General features: G+C 38.2%; 1 non-coding gene across 1 annotated transcript; it reads right to left on the bottom strand.

The window, feature by feature from the left end:
• Positions 1-15232: 15232 nt before the first annotated feature.
• Positions 15233-15339, bottom strand: LOC131250380 (small nucleolar RNA R71). Its single transcript, XR_009173307.1, has one exon. It is a non-coding gene; the product is annotated as a small nucleolar RNA R71 (small nucleolar RNA).
• Between the last annotated feature and the right edge of the window lie 8237 nt (positions 15340-23576).

Raw genomic sequence — 23576 nt, 5'->3', positions numbered from 1 at the left:
AATAAATCTAAATTGACTTCCTTCATGGTCCGTGTTCTTCATGTTATTGCTAGTGATGCTCATGTTTGTCTACCATCCTTGATTTGTCACTCTATTATTCAGTTTCGACTCTATCCTGATTACAGTGACCTTTTGGTTATTTGATGACTGTGTTAGCTATGCATATGCTAGTCAATATGCCTGTTGGAGAGGCCCCTATCCATCATCTGATATTTAACAATTCTAATATTAATAAGATGAAGCTTGATTTCCTTCCTGGTCAAGGTGTTGGTGGTAGCAATGCTGAAGCTGAACATGAGAAAGAAGCTAGTGATCTTCCTCCTGATGATATCAACATAGATGATATATTTGAAGAGCTTGAATCTGATTCTAGAAATGATTCAGATTATGAGCCTTCTGAGTTTGATGCACGTCTGCGTGCATTGGAAGATAAAGTTGAGAATATAAATGTTAAGATGGAAAACATGTCTGTTGCCCATGATTTACAATTCAAGTATATGTGCAAATATCTTAGGCGCTTGAACAAGGGCTTGCATCGACTTAATCCTTCCATCCCTGCACCTTCATCTGGTTATGATTAGATCTTTTAAGTTAGCTAGTCTGTTATAACTTTATTACTCTTGTGTTAGCTTAACTGGTTTTGAGACTGTGGCTATTTTTGACTTAGCTCTGTATATGAATTATGTGGGCTATTTATGCTGGTTACTCGTACCTTGTCTTGTTTTCACTCATATATCTCTTTCCTTATTACTCCTCAGCCATTTGTTATATACTTCCTTTGTCCTATTGTGATAAAAAGGGGGAGAATGGATATGGATGTGATGTGTGTCTAATGAATGATTAGCTTATGAGGAGGGAGTAGCATTGTATGTTACTCAGAGGGAGTATGTGCAGAAGTGGACTGTATTGAATATTGAGTTATAGGTTTGTAGGATCATGTATGTTATGTTGAATATTGATTTACATGTTTGCAGGATCATGTATGCTGGTTGATAACAACTGGCACATGATATAACAACTGGTGCATGATTCTTTAATCAGATATTATGTGTTATGTAATATATCTTAGAAGTGTGTTTTGTCACTAATTTGACAAAGGGGGAGATTGTAAGTGTTATAGCTTATAGCCCTTTTTGTTGTCAAATTTATGGTGCCAAAGACACTGTTATGAAGCTTGCATCTGTGAAGAATAATGCTCTACTCAAGATCAGCTTTGTTTGCAAAGACACTGTTATAAAGCTTGCATCTGTGAAGAACAATACTCTACTCAAGATCAGCTTGTTTGACAAGCACTATTCACAAGTCAAGATCTCAAGAAGCTTTCAAGTTTGATCTCAAGATCTCAAGAAGCTTTCAAATTTGAGCTACATTAAGACTTCAAGCTTCACTACTTTCAAGGTCACTCGTCTTTAAGTTTCAATGTCCTTACTTCACTATTGAGGTATAACTAACCTTAGGTTGACCTTTAGAGTAGGCCATCTTAGATACATAACTCATATATTTTATATAAGTGAGTTTGGACAGTTCTAAGAGTAGTCCTAGACTTTGTTAGACTAGTCCTAGCACTGCTTCGACCTGTCTAAGAAATTTCTGGATCAGTTGTAAGTTTGTTACAAAATTTGGATATTTTCTGTTAGGTTACGACTAGTCCTGGGGATTGTTCGACTAGTCGTAAGAACAGTGTCGACTGCTTCTTCAACCAGTCGTAGACCTACGACTCAAAGTCTAGCGTTGAAATTCAGCCAGCTTCAACTAGTCGTGAGAGACCTACGACCAGTCGAAGAAGACCTACGACCAGTCGTGAAACTGCCAAATCTTATCGCGTCCAAATTTTTGAATATCTGTTGGTTCCATGACCAGTTGTAGAGGTCCTTAGACTAGTCAAAGACGTGATTTGCTCACCTATAAATAGAGCACGAATCTCAGAATAAATTAAGCAATTCAAGTTAATTTATATTTGGCCTTCTGAGAGATAAGTCTGTGCTCCATTTAAGCTAAGTGTGCATATTTTATATTCTCTTTCTTTAGCTTTGTTAATTGATTTTGTTTCTTGCATTCTAATTTAATCTGAAAAGAGGAATTGTTGTTTTCCTTTTTCTGGAATTAAAAGAAAATTAAAGCTAACCCTTCTGTTTGAATTTAAAATCTATTAGAAACTAGAACCATTATAAAGTGAGTATTAGACATTGATCTTGAACATTCAAATCTCTACTCCAACTTAGTTCTTTTGGGTTGCTACAACGAAGGAGAAATTCAGGTATTTTATATTTGTGCAATTTACTTTCATTTGGTTTTCTTTTGGGATTTGCCAGAAAAATCTCATTGTATTGGTTATTGGAGGAGAGCCAGGAAAACTCAGAGGAAGGGTTTTTTAATTGCATAAGCCCACAGAGAACGAGACAATTGTAAAGGTTTTTAGGTGAACTTGGGAAAACCTATTTTTGATAGTGAACGCTAATATCCCCTATATGAGGATATTAGGAGTCGAGTAGCTGTGTGGCTATTGTTGAACAGTTGGTGTACACACAGGTGAACGACTATAATCCCTTGTGTTTTGTGGTTGTGTGGTTTATATTTTATATCTTTAATTATTCATATGTGGGATGTATATGTGAATGTGAATGTTGTAATCATTTCATTTCAAGCTCAGTGGTGAATGTTATAATAGTCAAGATTTATATTTCTGTAATTTATCTCTTACTATTACTTTATTAGTTTGAGCTTCAGTTTCTCTAGTTGTTCTAGAAATAAGGTTGTCCTACTATAAACTTTGGTTTTTGGTGTAAGGTTGTCCTTAGAACAATTTTTGTTTCAATTTCTCTATTTTAGGTTGCTTTCCATTCATATACCGTGATTGGTGTATAGTGTTATCTATTCTTTGTTTCTTATTCTACAGTATTTATTTTTAATTTGGCATAGTCCTATTCACCGCCTCCCCCCCCCTCTAAGATATATAACTTGGCCATTTTAACTTTAGGATTAGTGTCTAATATGGAAATACTTAGAAACATTTGAAGAATAAGGTGGTGAAAGTTGAGATTTTTGAAGGAAATGGGTCGAAAGGGGATTTGAGACTTCCGGATTGAGTTTTGAGAACTCGATAAGGTGCTATTATAGACCCATTACCCAAGGACGTCCATCTCCAAGTTAGAAAAAATCTGAGACGTTATACTAACAACATGGCCTTGAAGACTGTAACGTAAACCGTTCTTGAAATGGCAGGCCTTTCGCTCCTCATCATCAACCAAATATGACACGAACCTCGATAGTGCCACGAAACGAGCCACATATTACGCTACAGACTTATCTCCCTACACCAAGGTCTCGAACTCTAATGCTTGTTGCCGACGAATATGGTCGGGGAAGTACTACTGGTCGAATCGGTTTACAAAATCCTATCATATCCAGACGAAATCAGGCCCTGCAACATGGGTAACGGAGGTCCACTAGTGCTCGGCTTCACCCTAGAGAAGAAATACGGCTAACCTTGGATCGCCATCTCTCGGCTATTGTTGAATCTGGCTCACCCTGGAAACGTGGGGGATCGAGCTGTCAGAATTCCCAAAGAAGGGCACTCACGTGCTCCTGCTTTGCCTGGGTTGGTGAAACAACGGGGTGCTGACCTACCCCTAAAGAGAGGCCAACACAGCCTGCAACATCTACTGTAACTGGGAGGCACTCATGAGTATAGTTGGATCCGTATCGGTCTCAGGTAGAGGAGCGACATCCTCAGGTTAGGGAGTAGGGATCTCTAGTGGTGGAGTAGGAGTCGTAGGTGGTAGAGTGGGAGCCTCAGGTGGTGGAGCGGGAGTCACTTAGGTCACTCTCCTAGGCGGCATATCCTATAGGGAAGAACAAATACACCTATCAACCTTGAGAACTCTTGAAGGCATGTACGTTAGGGAACTAAACCAAAAGGTTACACACTCGTGACCTAATTGTACTAAGCTCAAAGTAAGCATGTGATGTTATTCTCGGTTATTCCCAAGTTATACTATGATACCAACTCCTGTCACTCCCTAAACTTAGAAACTGGGCTCACAAAATTTTCAATCATTGAATTCGGCACCGACAACCTCTATAGTGCCCCATTCTCGGCTCCTAACACCCATATACTAGGTTTCAATCCTGAGATCCCACAAGGAGGATTTTCAACATGAATTTAATTCGTAATAAGCATAACCATAAGCATAACTCACAAAGAACAACCAACAACATTATCACAAATCCATTAAGATAAAAAAACTTTGAATAAATGCATAAGTGAAATACAATATCGATAATCAAAAGCTCTAGAATTTGGTGTACGCTCTAAGCTTAATATTGATGCGGCCTCCTAGCGTCACCTGCACTCATCGATCGTGCATAAGCTTATAGAAAGCTTAGAGGGTGGTGGAAGTGTGTGCACACGGTAAAAATACAAGTATGTAATATCAAAGAAATGCAAAAATGCTAGTAAGCCCATGAATGCCATCAGTTGTACCAAGGCTATGCGATACAAGGCATGAATGTTATCGGTCACATCAAGGCCATGCAATGCAAGGCGCGAATACTATAAGCCATATCCAGACCATGCGATATGAGATGTAACTCAAGCATACCAGTCCTCATCAGAATCCACATATCCATGCAGCTCATCACTAGAGCATCAACATCAATACAGTTCTCATGCTGGACAATCACCAGGGTTTAGTACACTCCAAATGACACAGCCTCTTTCCCAGCCACGTAGTCCAAATGAGCGTAAGAAACCTCACTATCTGCCTGGCCAATAGCCTGTCAATACCTATCTGGCACGTCGATAGTGGACCAATTTACGAGTTGGTCATACTCAGCCTAGAAATTATCCCTTAACCTCTGGCAGGTAAGGTCACACCTCCTTCCAACTAACCATGACACAGTGGGAGATGCGGCCTCCTGGTATTCGGCCCTCATGCACCCATGTATCTACTCGGTCTCAATGTTGGAGCATCTCTCGGTACCGTCAAGTTTAGAGATTTTCACCTAGGGACATCTATGGCACCCCGATGCTAATAACAGTATTTTCGGTGTCCAATCCTGCCATCCACGATATGCTTTTGGAGGCTACAGCCCTGATGTCACTAGGGCATACAGTAATCACAACACAAAATGCAAGATGCATGAGTCATACAATCCAGTCATGCATTAATCCTGTACATACCGTACACTCATGTGAGACAATCTCTGCTTATCAGGGAGTCTCATAACAACCTGCCCAATGACATATGCAATGGTCAATCACATCTCATATCAAGCATACAGATGATGCGTATGGGCATGTATCATGATGATATGTAAGCATACTCGTAATTGGTGTCAATAACTGGCATCGATAATCAGCCTAGATAATTGGCTTATATGCAAGGCGGGGTCTATATGGATATACCAAATCCAGTAGCTGAAGCCATCAGTCAATGGCGATGATGGACCGTGCAACATCAATGGGGCCCAATAATTTGGGTTAACCCACTAAGAAAATGATGAGAATGGGCCTAACAAGGGCTAAAGGAAGGTCACAATGTGGACATTTAACCATCATTGCCCATCAATGTGAATATTTAAGTAACATTACTCCCAAGGAGTGGCCCACATAGAGACACACGTATAGTGGGCCTACGACCTCACACAAGGGCCTAATATACATCACAATGGGCCTCACTCAAGGGCCACATATACATCACATCAGGCCTCATATATATCACGTCGGGCCTCACACATCAAGTGGGCCACATCACATGGGCCACACTAATGGACCTCATTTATATCAAGTGGGTTGCATCAATGGGCCATGCCAATGGGCCTCATATACATCAAGTGGGTCGCCTCAATGGGTCACGCCAATGGGCCTCATATACATCAAGTGGGCTGCATCAATGGGATGTGCCAATGGGCATCATATATATCAAGTGGGCCGCATTAATGGGTCGCGCCAATGGGCCTCATATACATTAAGTGGGTCGCATCAATGAGCCGCACTAATGGGCCTCATATATATCAAGTGGGACGCATCAATGGACGGCATATATATACAATACATGCATCATGGCGGGCTGCACAAATGGACGGACAATGTGTATAATACACATACACCACGATCAGCCCACACATACATGCATCGAGGTGGGTCCCGCCCATCCAGAACGGATGGACAGCTGGGATACAGAATACATATATCAAGGTGGGTCCTATCCCACACGTTCAACATGTGGGGTGGGCCCCATTGAGCTGAGATATTGGATGGACGGTGGGATATAAAACATACAACATAGTGTGATACATGCACTCTGTCAAGGGATGGATGATGTGGATACAAAACATATACATGACAGTGGGTTCCACACCATCTGGATAAATAGACGGAGTGGATATACAATACATACAACGAGGTGGGTCCCACCCCCACATGTGCCACATGTGTGGGGTGGGCCCCTACGTCCCAAACATAAGGACAAAATTGAGAGACATGTACATCACGGTGGCCTTACACCACCTGTCTAGATGGACGGTGTGGATTAGAACATATTCATTAAGGCGGGCTCCACCTCCCACCGTCCAGATGGATGAATGAATGAAACACATACCTAATTTGGTGGGCCACACCTCCACACATGCAACACGTGTGGGGCGGGTCCCACACGGGTTGAAATGGCTGGACAGTGTGGATTATACCACACATATCAAGATAGTGCAACAGAACTTGTTGACAATAATATAACAGCTATATAGTTGTTGTAGGTACACTGGCCAATCAGCTACTTATAAAGGTGGGTCCCACGTGGGGCCCATCGTAATGTATTATATATATTATAATATCTATTATTATTATTATATATATATATATATTTAAAAGACCTCCAGCGTCTAGATTCCCACCGTCCAGGATTGGACGGTGAGGATACAACACATCCATCATGGTGGGACCCACCATCCAAGGTCTGGACGATGTGGATAAGAGCCATACATCACATCTGACCCCACAACATGTGTGAAATACATGCATCATTGGTGGGTCCGCACGTGTGGCCCACCACAGCTTTGGAAACAAGCTGATATTTGTGATTTTCCTTCATTAAGGCCTGTCCATACGAATAGGTAACAGGGTGGGCCCCACAAGTGGATTGTGGTGAGGTCCACTAAATGGACAATATGGATAAAATATGCAAATCATCGAGTGGGCCATCAACAATGAAAGAGAGAGAGAGAGAGAGAGAGAGAGAGAGATCGGCATATTGGAGGGACCCCGCTACTATGGGCCCCTCTTTGTTACAAGACAAACATCAAGATGGGTCCCATCACAAGTGGGCCTTACATAAAAAAATTTAAGATCCTACACTACGAACACCCACTGTTTGGCCTTCTTCTTATTCCCTTGGCTTCCTTAGCTCCTATGCTCAACCTTTGATGGTGGATGATGAAGTTTGGATGGTGGAGATGAGAGTTTTTGGGGTAGGGAAGTGGGCCACACACTAGTTTTCTCTCCTTATAATTTTCTCTCATGGAGGCTTGGAAATTGTGGAGAGAATGAGAGAGGAGAGGGTGTTGTAAGAGAGATGGAATGGGAGGAATGGGTGTCTAAGAAATGTATGGGTGGTGTAAGAGGGGACATGAGAGTTAACTTTGGGGATGAAAGAGAGATGAGTGCCATGCCTTGTTAGTAAGAGAGGGATGGGTTGTGTACTTGACTTGTGATTGATTGATTGATGTGATTAATTGTAGAGATTCTCTTGGAATTCGCAACACGCGGCATTTTTCTCGAAATAAACGGGGGCCCACAACTCCTACCCTGGGTACGCATTGGCCCGCGAGACGCGACGTTGGAACCACAGCGACGGCGCAGTCACTAGGATATAAGTTTTGAGTCGAGTCGACATAGATATACAAGATGTGACTTAGGGTCGCGTGCAAATGCTATCTACACATCGCGGGTTGTTAAAATTTGATCGGGAGGATCGTGGGAGTCTACAGAATAGTACAGTCTATGATACGGGTCTTACATTAGGCCCCACCCACGTCTGATCGCCCATGTGTGCAATAGTGATAGGCGTCATAATATCAGTACCGCACATCTTTGGGATATCACTGGGGTCTAGTACAATGTTGTAAGTCATACTAAGGCCATGTAGTGTAAGGCCTACATGGCCAATGTCATATGCAACATGCAATGCAAGCATGCTGTCCTCATCAAGCTTCACATATCAATATAGTTCATCTCTGGAATATCACCAGGGTCTAGTACACTCAACACCAGCTTGCCACCCCATCTAAATGCACAACTGGGTAACTGGAAGAAACTACACTATTCGCCTACTAATATTGGGCCCGACTCATCGACAATGGACCCATTCCTCAAGCTGGGTCAGACTCAGCCTAGTCATTGCCCCCTCACTCGGGTGGGTAAGGGTACACATCCTTCCAACTGACCACGACACAGTGAGAGACACGGCCTATTGGTATCTGACCCTCATGCACTCATGTATCCACTCGGTCTCGACATTGGAGCATCCTCTTGGTACCATAAGAGTTCGGAGACTTTCACCCAAGGGCATCATTGCGCCCTAGTGTTTAGAACCAAGTATTTCCAGTATCCAATCCCACCAGCCACAATATGCCTATGGAGGTCATAACCCTAATGTCGCTAGGGTACATAGTAACCACATCACACAATGCAAAATGCATAAGTCGTACTATCCATTCATGCAGCAATCTTACGCATACCGCGCGCTCATGTGGGGCAACTCCGTCTCTTAGTGAGTACCAAAAACAACCAACCCAATGGCACATGTTATGATCAATCACTTTTCATAACAAGCATGCAAATGATGCATATGGGCATGTACCATGATGTTATACTAAGCATATTCTCGGTGAGTCCTACTAGACTAAGTATAGTAGTATGATTATCAGATATATACAATAATCGACCTAAACACAAGAATAACCAATGTGACGTGAAGGTCCATATATTTAAGTGTCTTCAATAGCACACTGAGGCCCTATACCTCTTGTGAATACTTAACAAATGGCCACTAGGGCTTCTAGAATACGCACATACATAAGGTGCATAGGTTATGGTGGTACACATATTCTAACATGTATCATCATTATCATAGACATCATTCAACATCAAATTTATCATCATAACATGTATCATGCAATCATGTGCATAGAGTACATAGCATATAGGGATTCACATGCATCATCAATATCATAGCCATTGTCCAATACTATTATTATACATTCCCTAGGCATTAGTTGTCTATCATACATAAGGTTATCTTTATGTTCACCAACATCATATATTTATCATCATTGATACATCAAGCAAAACATAGTTATCTTGTCCACAACATCATCACGATAATCAATACGTGCATTATTATTACTTGGATATCAAGCATGGTAGTCAACCAACATGTTTTTTCATCATGCATATATATATATATATATATATATATATATAATATCATCATCATTACCATGAGGATCATTTTCACTTCATGATTAACATAAACAATGTTATAAGTGTTATAAATAATTACTCATCCATCATTAATGCATATGATCTAATTCACCATCCATTAAATCATATTTATCATTTCAACCAACAAGTCACAATCATCATTATTATGTTACCATACATGTCTCATCATCTCACCCATCACTGGGTGCGTCCTACCTAATGTGACTTCCACACTGGACTTGAACTATATGCAAGGCATGGGGTTGTATAGGCCAAGTATGAGTCCCACTTGGTGAATCAATAAACTAACTCAAACGCATAAATGTCCAACCACAACGCTTTTAATAGTGTGGATCTAGTTCCACAACTAAGTGGGCCTCATACATTCCACCAATTAGAAACAATGGACAATCTTAAACATAAAGGATAACATGCTAACATCTTTCATGTCATATATCATATTGGGCCTACTAGCCACATGCACAACAAACCAAGAAAAAGCCCAATCATCCAGTTTATGCATTGTAAAATAGGTCTCTCTAAGCGTGGTCGACTTGAGTAGAGTTAGTATGAAAGGCACGCTGCTCCAGTAGGTAATGGGCTTGCCCAACAGTCTCAAGGAAGGTTATCATTGTGGGTTTCTCATTCCCCAACAATTTCTCTTAATGTTGGGCCCGCTTGGGCCTTAAGGTTGCATCATTTAGATGGGCCCTAAGGCCACCTATGTCTTAAGAGAACATTTGGATAGTAAGATCTATCCACTAAATATTTTACAAGTTGTATAACACTCATTTACAAAACATGTTAGGTGGACCTCATTACATGAAAGGTAAGGCCCATACAAGATAGCCCATATTAGATGACCCACTTAAGGTTTTTAACCCCAACAATATCTGAGAGTTATTTTTTAGAGTTTAGATGCTGCATTAAATGCTTTAGGAAGGTGGTGGACCCTACCAACGTGGCCCCACATAAATTCTATGTCAAACAGACCTTAGGCGCAGGGTTGGTTCTAGGTCACTTTAGAGTCAGATTCATTATCACGTGGGGCCTACATATGCTGAAAGAAAATAACCACCTAGTAGCTCTATGTCTGGGCTTTACAAATTATAAGGCAGGCATCATTGGTTGGGTGAGTACAATTTACAGTGATGGCCTAAACATGGGTACTTGGAGAAATTGTGTAGGAAATATAGTGCAAAATTAGTTTTGGCCCAATCTTGAGTACGTCCCATGATCACAGGGGACCACCTTTTAGTGTCCCATTAGGTGCCCTTGGTTGTATTATATATGTACTTTAAAAACTATAATTTAGGACCAACTGGTTGTGCACACGTAATATTTGGTATGGGCCCAAACATAGGTACTTTGATTTTCTGCACAACCATGCCTGACCACATTTTTGGATCCACTCCCTAATCATGTGGGGTCTGATTTAGCCCGAGTAAAATATTATCTATCTATTCCTTGCTGTAGGTTAAAGGTTCCAAGTGGTGGTTTACTCATATCTCCATCATATGGCCCACTATAGAGGCCCAAAGTTGGTACAAAACACAGATAATTAGATAGTTTTCAGAAATGGGGTCTGTCACAACTTAGGGCCCAATTTCCAAACACTTAGGGATGATTCCTGACAAAAAGGTGCATCGCAGTTCACTTATATAAGGATTAAACATCCCCTAAAGTGGGACCCTTAACTACAGAGTGTGGGGCCCACTACAAGGTGTCAAAGAGGCCTACATGCAACAGTTAGGTACTTAGAAATATTTCAGCAAACAGAAAGTGCAAAAGAAGGGAAATAGATATAATGGCAAGTGGGGCGCACATACTACCAAAGCATAAATAAGAGACACACATCAGTACACATGGTTGTCTAGATTAAATGAACTAATAAAGTACATAAATCAAAAGTGGTCTCACTACCAAGTGGGTCCCTAATAAGAGGATGAATATTGTGGTCAACATACATACAACATACAAGTAGCACATGAATTGTCTTAATCAAATTCTATGCTGGAAAATTTAAGCCAATAGATGGTTTGGAAATACATCATTCAAGCCATTTATAGGTTTCCAACTATACAATGCTTTAGAAACATTTGGACCACACAGAAATTCAAGATTTGTCCTTACGAAAATATCTAACGGTCCATAATTTCCTAAATTCTATCATGAAAGAATCTAACTATAGGGACTGTACATATGATCAATAACTATCTTAAGTAAGTTAAGAGCAAACATCAAATACATCTGACCGTTGGAATCATGGATATTGACCACACAAGAATGGTCATAACAAGCCTCCAAATACATCTTTAGTATAAGGCCAAGATCTCAACTGTCCAAACTCCGATTGAGGCTTATTATATACCGTTGGAAAGCCGGTTCGACTTCTACGAATCTAATAGAACATATATTTTTAATAGATTTGTTAAAAGAATTAAAAATGGGTCCATTTTAGGCAAATTGGAATCCTGCATGTGTTGTTGGACAACAACCAAGTAAACTTGATGTTACGGATGATTGGACCGTTGGATGGCTACGAAATTTGGTCCAGAGTTAGTTCATATTATTCCTAAGTTTCAACTCTGATCTTAACATGATCAATTTTATATGATTTTTACTTGTCCAGATTATAAAAAAAAAGGATTACATGAGAAGGGTATGGATATGATGTTCATCATGGTGGACCATACTGACATGGACCACTTTGCTGACCACCATAGACATAAATAGATGCACACAAGAACTCCACACTAGTGGGGCCCACACATATTAAGAAAATAAAAAGAGGAAGAAAAAGAAGGATGAGGAGGATAGGAGGAGGGGTGTAGACTTACCTCAATGGATGGATGGTTGGATGATGATGTGTGGTCTGCTCCCTCTTTGATCAATGGTAGGCCACACCTTGGCCTCACTCTCTCCCACTCTCTCTTAAAATGTCAAAATTTTTCTAAGTATAGGAAAAGAATAAGTGTAAGAGAGCTCCTACTCTTATATATGTAATTGGAGGTTGAGGTGGCAAGATGATGTGGCAAGTTTATGGGATTTATTGGTACTAAAAGTGAGGTGGAAGGTGATGTATGGTATGGGTAGTTGATGAATGAGATAGATGGTGCTAAGTATGCATTGGCCAAGGTGGAAGAAATGTAGACATGTATTACCTAATGGCTGGATAAGGGTTATAGGTTGTAGGTAATGCATGGTGGATGATGAAGTGGAGTGTTGCAATTGGTTGTTTGAAGTGATGTGGCACAAATCAAGACATGCATTTGATGCATATATAGGATGAGGTGGATGTTGAGGGTCACCTATTGCATATTGGACCTCATATATTACTTGGTTTTATGAATATGATAATGCTTAATGTTCTATTTGACTCATGTTTGTATTGCAAGGTGAATTTAAAAGCTTGCATTGAAAAGGGTACTAAAAGCATGGATTTGATGCTCAAGAATCACCAAGGCAAGGGATGGATCTTAGAAGGCCAATATTGAGGAATTCACATGCTAAAGATCCAAGAAAACCAAGTGAGGAATGAAGAGAATCAAATATTTGAAGTGAATAAAAGGAATCCTGAAATTGTCCTGAAAACAAACATATTCTTGAAAGTGTCCTGAAGAAGCATATTCTGAAACTATAGGTTATTCTGTGGAATTGCGCAGTGTGAAGCCTATTTTGAAAAACTACATAAATTTGAGGCAATTTTTAGAGTTTTCCAATTAGGTGCGAAAATTGGAGTTCCACAACTATAAATAGGACTCCATAGGATGTTCCTAGGCATTTTCAAGGGTTTATGGAGTGAAGCAAAAGCATGGAGAAGCTGTCGCCAAGAGGTTTTCTTCCCTTAGTTATTTTTATGCTTTTCTTAAGAAAATTTAGTTTAATCATGTCTATTGTTGGCTAAACCTCTTAGCTAGGGCTAAGAGGTGAAGCTTGTAGCATAATGGGATGTTTTCTATTACTTTAATTCATGTTTAAATTGAACCATCTTTGATTCTGGTTTGATTATAAGGAATATTTTTAGTTTTTAATGGTTTGTTGTGACTTAAATTACAATAGATCTACGATAGCTTTGAGTATGTTCTTTTTGTGTATTGAGATTATAAAATTAGGAAATCCCATTGTTCACCATCGTGCCACGGGCATGGTTGGGTGATGGAATCCTTTTAATCTTCATGATTCTCTTATGATTGGTTATGGAATTGGTAAATCCTATTATTTGCCTTGTCTCATGGACATGGTTTTGTGATGGAATTACTTCCAGTTCTCACACCTCTCATCCATTGAGAATTAGGAGAAAGGAAGTTCAGATTTAGTTTTACTGAGATATCTTTTAATTGGATAAGATGGGACTCTGATTCCAGTTGCGTCATTGAATCAAGCATAGATCTCCTTGATCTCTACAAGTGGATCCTTGAAAACCGTAGTTTCCTACCTTTGAATTTCGTAAGTTTTTCATTAAATCTCTCACAATTACTCTCTATACTTCCAGACATAGGTTTTCATCCTCTTCTAGTTTTACTTTTATTTGCTTTCAGAAAACACAAGAGATTAGTCTCGGTGGATTTGACCTCGGTCTCACCGAGATTATTATTACATCACAGCCCTACACTTGGGGTTGTGAACAAGTTTTTAGCGCCGTTGCTGGGGATTGACAGTTAGGTTTTTTAAATTTGATTAGTTTTAGAATTAGATAAGATAAGATAGGATATGATAAGATAAGATAAGATAGGATAGGATAGGATAAGATAAGATAAGATAAGATAAGATAAGATAAGATATGATAGGATAAGATAAGGTTAGATAAGATAAGTTAGAATAGGATAAGATAAGATAAGATAACATATGATAGGATAAGATAAGATAAGATAAGATAAGATAAGATTAGATAGGATAGGATAAGATGAGATTAGGATTATTTTTAATTTATTTTTAGAAACTAACTTTTCTTTCTATTTTTAGATTTAGAAACTTCCCTAATTTATTTTTAGAAACTTTCCTTTTTCGTTTTTAGAAACTAGGTTGTTTTTTTGAAAACTAATTCACTTTCCTTTTTCTTTTGTAGGATCCTAACATAGAAACTTCTAATTTGGTAACTTCTTTCTAATTCTCTCTCTTTCTATTTCTAGATTTTTATATTCCTTTTTCTTTTTAGGTCTAGGATAGATTTTGAAATTGAGGACTGAGAGTGTTTCATGCTCAAGTGGGTCCGTGACAACACTCGGTGTCTCTTGAGTGAAGGAGGATTAGTTGAGGGTTTATCTATCCATCATAAGATTAAACACCACTCAAGATCTATAGAGTTAACCAAAGTTATGGCTATAAATCAACTGGCCAATCAACCTCCAAATCCACCACAACTTAGGGTGGAGGAAATCTAGGATGAGAACGAGGTGCATCAAGCACCCCTGCCTTATACTTTGTGAGACTATTTACATTCGATGGGGGTGAGCACACCCTCATGCATAGTTTTTCCAAAAATACGGGACATGAATATTAAGCCAGGGGTGATCTAACTCCTTCCAAAATTTCATGGACTTGAATTTGAAAGTCTATAATTTTACTTGAAAGAGTTTGACAAGATTATTGCCACTTTATATTTTCCTAATGTGTCTGAGGATACGGTTAGACTGAAACTCTTTCCATTTTCTTTAAAAGAGAAAGCTAAGATGTGGTTGCATTCACTACATGCCCAATGACATGATAAGGGAGTTCATAAAGAAATTTCTTCCACATCATAAAACGAACACTCTTAGGAAGTCAATCATGAACTTTGCCTAAAAGGAAGATGAAACATTCTTCCAATGTTGGGAGCGGTTCAAGGATCTTGTCAGTTCATGCCCACAACACGGTTTTGAAACATGGCGCATTACACACTTTTTCTATGATGGTCTGACATCTTTCATACACCAATTGGTCAGGACAATGTGCAATGGGGAATTCATGAATAAAAATGTCGATGATGTGTGGGACTACTTGGATAGATTTGCTGAAAACGCACAATCATGGGACACCTACCCAGAATCAAGCACCACTTCTAGGCCCACTCAAACAAAAGAAAGCGGTGAAATATACCTTCTGAAAGAGGATGATGATATCAATGATAAAGTGACTAATCTCATAAGGAATTCGAGGCCAAGGAACTAAAGAAGGATATGGTTAAGGAAACTATTTGCGGTATTTGTTCTTGCAATGTTCACACAATTAAAAATTGTCCAACAATACCTGCCATTCGAGAGGTGCTGAATGAGGAATCTAATGCCGTGAACAATTACCAAAGACCTTTCAATGGACCTACCTCCAATACATACAATCCTAGTTGGAGAAATCATCTAAATTTCAGTTGGAGGAATGGACAAACTGCTACCTCTTAAGGTTTCTTCTATCAAATTCCAAATCAAGGGAAGCCTTAAGAAGAACCGGTTCAAAATTTCACACAAACTCAGGAGCCTACTCAAATAATATGAGAACTTAGAAAATTTATATAAAAGATGGATTCACGTGTTACGGTTATAGAAAGGGGGATGCTTCCTGCTCAACTTCTCCTCAATCCTAAATCACAATATGAGATAAGTGATCCAAGCTCTTCAAATAAGATGGAGCAAGCTAAATCTATCACCACTCTTAGGAGTGGGAAGACCATTGACAAAACCATTTCAGTTAAGGTTGAAAAGACTAAGGACCAGGAAGAGGACAATAATGATAGATCTAGCACTGCTCCACAAAAATTGGAACCAAAACTTCAGGGTAAGCCGATTGCCTCATTCCCCCAATGGTTGGTTACACCAAAATCTCTCTCTAACTCGCAGGACATTCTAGAGGTGTTGAAACAAGTGAAGGTCAATATTCCTTTACTGGATGCGATTAAACAAATACCTTCATATGCTAAATTTCTAAAAGACTTGTGTACAACCAAAAGACAGTAAAATATTCAAAAGAAAATCTTTTTAACTGAAAAAGTGAGTACTATCCTAAAGCAAGATGTGCCACAGAAATACAAAGATCCTGGTAGCCCAACCATACCTTGTGTAATTGGGAACTATCGAATTAAGCATGCACTTCTTGACTTAGGAGCGAGCATAAATCTAATTCCTTACTCGGTCTATAAATAGTTAGGTTTTAGGTGAATTAAAACCTGTAGATGCTATCTTATTTAGCTCCTAGGTTTATCAAATTTTGTAGTGCCAAAACCTCTTGAAATCTGTATATTGTTTAGCGATTATTGTAAGATCAATTTCATGTCATCCTTATTAATCTTATCTTATTCAAGTACAAGATCAAGAAGTTCAAGTACAAGATTAAGAAGTTCAAGTACAACATCAAGAAGTTCACTTTCAAGAACAAGAATTTCAAGTACAAGATTAAGAGGTTCAAGAATAAGAAGTTCAAGTACTAGATCAAGTCTTCAAGCTTCAACTACTATAAGAGAATTATATGTGATGAATCAATCTCACAACTAAGGTTTGTTTGACCCTAAATTGACCTTAAAATAAGTCATACAATTTACACTTATATCATAAGTCATTTGATAATTTTATAGGTCATTTTCGACCAGTCCTAGTATGGTTCAACTAGTTTAGACATTGGCTTGATCAGTCCAAGAATTTTCTCGACCAGTCCAAGGTTTGTTGTGAATTTTTAGAATTTTCTGTTGGACCCTTGACTAGTCCTGGAGACTGCTCGACCAGTCGAGCAGATTCGACTTAAAGTCCAACAACATTTCTGGGTCCCACTCGACTAGTCGAGCAGGCCACTCAACTAGTCGAGCAAGCCACTCGACAAGTCGTGTAGCGATCTTATCTTATCATGCTAAAAATTTTAAAATGTTGTTAGTCCTTTGACCAGTCGAGTTGATCACTAGGCCAGTCGAGTGAACAATATTTTTGCATATAAATTGAGAACAACTTAAAGAGTTTTTCAATTTATTCAAATATATTCAAGTCATAACTCCGAGAAACTCGTCCCCACATTTGAGAAGCTAATTGGTTAGTATTTAAGATTCTTTTAATAGAATTTTGCATTTGATTTTGTGATCTCTATTCAATTCTATTTCTTTTGAAAAGGGAATATTGATTTTAACCTTTTTGAGATCAAAATCAAATCTATCTAGCCCAGGTTGATTTAATCTAAAAATCATTTAGACCTAAGAACCCTTTCATATGTGAGATTGGACATTGAACATCTACATCGAACTGGTTTTACCGGGCTTCATCAGAAGAAAAATCTTCAAATAAGTACATTTTAATTCTCTGTATTTGGTTTGTAAGATTGCTAGAAAATCTTTCATTTTGGTTTTGACTGAGATAGCCAGAAAATCTCATTAAGTGGAGTTTTTTATTGTGGTAGCCCTTTGAAAACACAATTGTGAAGGTTTTGGGTAAACTTTAGAAAACCTATTTCATAGTGAAAGCTAATATCCCGTCGGTGACGATATTGGGAGTGGCGCAGTTGTGTGGCTTTTTTCTAACAGTTGGTGTACACATAAGAGAACCACTATAATTGTTGGAGTTGTGGTGAATGTTTATTATTGTGTATTTATGGTGAATGATTGTAATTTATTTTCTGCACATGTGGTGAATGTTGTAATAGCAGTAGATATTCATTTCTATTGTATTCTTTATTCCTCTTTATTAGCTTGAGACTTTAATACACAGACCGTTCTAGAAATCAGGTTGTCCTACCATAAGCCATTGGTTTTTGGTGTAAGGTTGTCCTTAGAACAATATCTGTATCAACCTCTCAATACTTGTGCATTTGAGGTTGTTATTTATTTCTGCTATTTGGGATTGATAAGTGCTATCTTATTCTAGTTCTTTCTGAATTTTTCATTTTAAATGTAATTTGGCATCCCCCTCTAGGACTCATAGCTCGGCTTTTTTAAGTAGTATCAAAGCCCAATAGCTCATTTATTTGGATTTATTTCTTGAGCTAACCGATTTGAGCTTATATCATGTCAAATTTTAATAGCCTTTCAATTACTTGGCCACCACCATTTGATGGCTCCAATTATGCCTATTGGATAGCTAGGATGAGAATTTATTTGAGATCTATCGATGAAAATGTGTGGCAATCCACAGTGATTAGGTGGAACCCACCTACCATTGAATTTCTAGGCATTGATGGTATTAAAATTCTTAAGGTTGCACCTTATAATACTTGGACCACTCTTCAGAAAAATGAGGGCAGTGCTAACGCCAAGGCTTTAAATGCAATTACCTGTGCACTATTACCAGATGAATTCGAAAGAATTATATCTTGTGATACTGCAAAATAAGCCTAGGATACCTTAGAAATGACACACGAGGGTACGACTACTATTAAGAAATCTAAACTTCAAATCCTCACCACTAGGTTTGAGGAAATACGTATGGAAGAAAGTGAAACATTCATGGACTTCTATACTAAGTTAAATGACATACTTAACTCAATGTGGGGTCTTAGAGATAACATCCCAGAAAGTAAAGTCTGTGCAAAGATACTGCGCTCATTGCCTGAAAGGTTCAATTCAAAAGTCACTACCATTCAGGAACTTCGTGATATAGATAACATGCATGTTGAAGAACTTATTGGTTCTTTACAAACCTACAAGTTAAATTTTAAGGCTCCTAAAGGTAAATCCATATCCCTAAAATCTTCTAAAGGTATTTCTCAAAATTTTAATAATTCTGATTGCGAAAATTAAGAGGATGATATGACACTTTTAGCTAAGAAGCTTTATAAAAATTTTAAAAGCAAGAAGAGAGTTGAATTTCAAAAACCCTCTGAGAAGAAAAAGGGTAGATCTAAAACTTAGAAATCACTTAAAGACAACCAATGTTTCAACTGCCATGAATACGGGTATTTGGCAAATAAATGTCCAAAGAAGGACAAACCTAGAAGGAAAGGTATGCTGGATACATGGGATGAATCATCCCGCTCTGAAGCTTCTTCTGAGTCAGATAATTCTGAATCTGAGTCTACTGATGAGGTTAAGGCCTTAATGACTCTAGCCTCAAAAAGTTGTGAATCAACTTACGATGACAATCTGAGAAGCGATCCTGAAAATGATGAAGATTTACAAGATGCCTATAATGCCCTATACAGGGAGAGTTGCAAGATAGCTGTAAAATTAAAACTTCAAAAAGAAAAGTTTTTAAAGCTAAAAGAAAATTTTGATACTCTAGTTTTAGAAAAATCACATCTATCTGATTCTTTTCAAAAAACCAAGTGCAATTTAGATTTCAAAACATCTCAAATTGAAAATCTAAAATTAGAGAATGATAATTTCAAATTAGAAGTCTCTTCTCTCTTGAGTTTAAAGGATACTTGGAGGTATGCCCAGGGTGATCCTAAACTAGAAAGATTCCTAACCGGATCTACGAAATGTGGCGATCGATCTGGTTTGGGCTATGATAAAAATACCCCTCCTTAAAGTAAGCCTACTCTTAAATTTGTTAAAGGAGAGTCCTCTAACTCAAAAGGGAAAAGTCTAAATCAAAATAATTTTCAAAATTCTAAAACTTTTCATGCTATGAAACCTAAAAGCAATCATATCAACTATAGAAATTATAATCAATTATAATCATAACCCTTTAGTTGAAAAAATTGTGGATCTACTTAAGGAGCTTTAAAAATCCAACTCGAATGGTAAAATATATAATAAGTATAAGTATCGAAAAACCAACAATGTTCTAAGACCCAAAACTATAATGAAATGAGTCCCTAAGGTTACTTGTTTGATTGTTCACACTACTTTCAAGGCTTCAGGTCAATCAAAGTGGTACCTAGATAGTGGATGCTCTAGACATATGACAGGTGACAAAGATTTGTTCACTAATCTCAAAGATATGGCTGATGGTTCAGTCACCTTCGGTGATGGCAACAATTGCAAAATTGTTGGCCAAGGCATGATTCAACTCTTTAATCTTCCACCATTTGAGAATCTCTTATTTGTAGAAGGTCCTAAGCATAACCTCTTAAGTATATCGTATATCTGTGATGATAAATATAGCGTCAAATTCAACAATCAAGGGTATGAAATTTCTAATGAGAATGGTTCTGTGATATAAACTGGTTGCAAACTTCTAAGAACTATTATTATATTATCTGTAACTCAAGCTCGTTTAAGTTATCGTGTTACATGGTCCAAACCAATGAATCCGATCTATGGCATAAATGCTTAGGACATGTACACTATTATAATCTCTATGGAGATGGTCAGATTGGAAAACAAATTAGAAGTGCTCACAAGAAAGTGAACTCTAGTGCCACATCCAAACCTCTTGAGCTCCTCCACATGGATCTAGTTGGATGTACTAGAATGGAGAGTCGAGGTAGTAAAAAATATATTTTGGCAATAGTAAATGATTTTACCAGGTTTACATGGGTAGTCTTCATAAGAGAGAAATTTGAAACTCTTGATAAAGTAAAACGGGTACTCAAGTGTATTCGAATCGAGAAGGAATCACCAGTTATTAAAATAAAAAGTGAACATGGTTCTGAATTTGATAATAACAGCTTTGAGAAGTTGTGTAGTGATCATGGGATATCACATGAATTTTCTGCTCTTAAGACACCTCAACAGAATGGGGTTGTTGAAAGAAAAAATCGTGTACTTTAAGAGATGGCTAATGTTATATTAAATAGCATGAAACTTTCTAAAAATCTTTGGGCTGAAGCTGTTAACACTGTTTGTTATATTATTAATCATGTATATATTAGAAAATCAAATAATAAGACTGCATATGAACTATGGTTCAATAAGAAGCCAACGGTCAAATATTTTCAAGTTTTTGGTAGCAAATGCTATATTCTACGTGACTGGGAAAATTTGAAAAAATTCGACACTAAAAGTAATGAAGGTATTTTCCTACGATATTGTCTAAATAGTCGAGCGTATTGGGTTCTTAATAAGAGGACCAGTGTAATTCAGGAATCCATTAATGTTGTCATAGATAATCATCTGAATACATCTACCACTAGTTCAAAAGATGATGAAGTCTCATTAATTGATAAACCAGACTCTTCATCTAGTCGAAATAATGACACTGAACTATGATCAGTTAAAGACCATCCAACTGATCAAATATTTGGGAATCCTCTCACAGGTGTGTGCATTCATAAACAACTTGAAAACATATGTAACTATGTGTGCTTTACTTCCCAGATTGAGCCAACCAATGTCAAAGAAGCACTTACTAGTGAAAACTAGATTATAAGTATGTAAGATGAACTTAATCAATTTGTTCGAAATGATGTATGGAATTTGGTTCCTAGACCTGATGATAAACATATAATTAGAACCAAGTAGATGTTTAAAAATAAGTCTGATGAATTAGGTAACATTATAAGAAATAAGGCAAGACTGGTTGTACAAGGGTACACTCAAATAGAAGGCATCGATTATGATGAAACCTTTACCCCAGTAGCTCATCTTGAATCTATTAAACTATTCATATCCATTGCTTGTTACGAAAATTTTAAAATCTATCGAATGGATGTCAAGAGTGCTTTCTTCAATGGTGATCTGCATGAGGAAGTATATGTAGAATAACCTAAGGGTTTTGAAGACCCTAAACATTCTAACCATGTTTATCATCTGAAAAAGGCACTCTATGGTTTAAAACAAGCTCCCAGGGCATGGTACAAAAAGTTGACTCAGTTTCTATTATGTTATAACTTTGTAATGGGGAGTGTTGATAAGACGTTGTTTGTAAAGAAATACAATGATCACATTCTAATAATGCAGATATATGTTAATGACATTATTTATGGATTTACTTGTGCTAACATGTCTGTTGAGTTTGCAGAATTAATGAAGTTCAAGTTTGAAATGAGCATGGTAGGAGAATTGAACTATTTTCTAGGTCTGCAAGTGAAATAGCTTGTTAATGGGATATTTATCTCTCAAACCAAGTATGCTCTAAACTTGGTGAAAAATTTAGATTTGATAGCGGTAAGAACTTCGATACTCCTATGAGTACGACTCTTAAACTCTCTAAGGATTTAATGGGTGAAAGTTTAGATCCCAAGTTGTTTCGCAGTATAATAAGTAGTTTATTATATTTAACTGTGAGCCGACCTGATATTGCATTCAGCATAGGAATCTGTGCTAAATATCAATCAAACCCTAAAGAGTCTCACTTAATTGCTGTAAAGCACATTTTAAGATATGTCGCAAGTTCAGCCATACCTGGCCTTTGGTATCCTCATGATACTAATGTTCAATTAGCCGGTTATTCGGATGCTGATTAGGTTAGTAATATTGATGATCGTAAGTTGTAACGACCTTGGAATTTTCTGTGCTAATCTTTCCTTAAGTAGTTGTTTTGGGGTAATTAGCGCTTTACTCGATTGCTTGTGAAATTCGCATCAATCACTTTAAATTGTATCTGCATGGCTCTAAACGTGTAGATTAGTGAGCGCTACGTTACTCTGAAATCTGGGATCCATCGATAAATCCAGTTGTTCTGGGAAATTTTTGAAAGATCTGGATCGGACCTAGACCGCGCGTCGAAAGTCCGATGGCGATGATCTTAGGCTGTTGCGGTCACCGAGTTGGGCTTGATCTTCACCTCGAAAATCAAGTCGATCTGATGTTCTGGGTCGATTTGGTTGAGCTCGGAGTGAAGAGTGTGAGAACGGTTGGAATTTATTAAGCTTTTATTGAAATCTGAGTCGTGTCGCTTGCGCGACGATTTTAAGCTATCTGACCGTTGGATTCTGACCCAATTTCACCCTCTGATCAGGATAGTTGGCCCAGGCATATCCTAGTGCTTGTGGACCTGATCGAGATTCCGTGACCGTTGAATTGAGTGTGGTCCGCCACGGCTGATCTAAAGAGCCGGTCGGTACGAAACCTCAGCCTGACCTAGATCCATGGTCAATGAGCTTAAGTCCGACCTTTCGTGGTTATAGGCCCACCAGAAGTGCTTCGTTGGATCGAGAAAGGCGTGCTTTGGTTATAACCTAAGTATACCTTGACCCTGGGGTTATTTCCATCATTTTAAGGCCTATATATAGTCCTTAAACCCTAGCTCTCATTTCCATACGAATTTTCTCTAACCCTAGCTTGGAAAGAGAGTGGAAAAGAGAGAGTTAGTGAGAGAGATTG

This window comes from Magnolia sinica, chromosome 6 (genome assembly GCF_029962835.1).
Source record: "Magnolia sinica isolate HGM2019 chromosome 6, MsV1, whole genome shotgun sequence".
NCBI classification, from domain to species: domain Eukaryota; kingdom Viridiplantae; phylum Streptophyta; class Magnoliopsida; order Magnoliales; family Magnoliaceae; genus Magnolia; species Magnolia sinica.
This window is presented reverse-complemented; position numbering and strand designations above follow the sequence as displayed.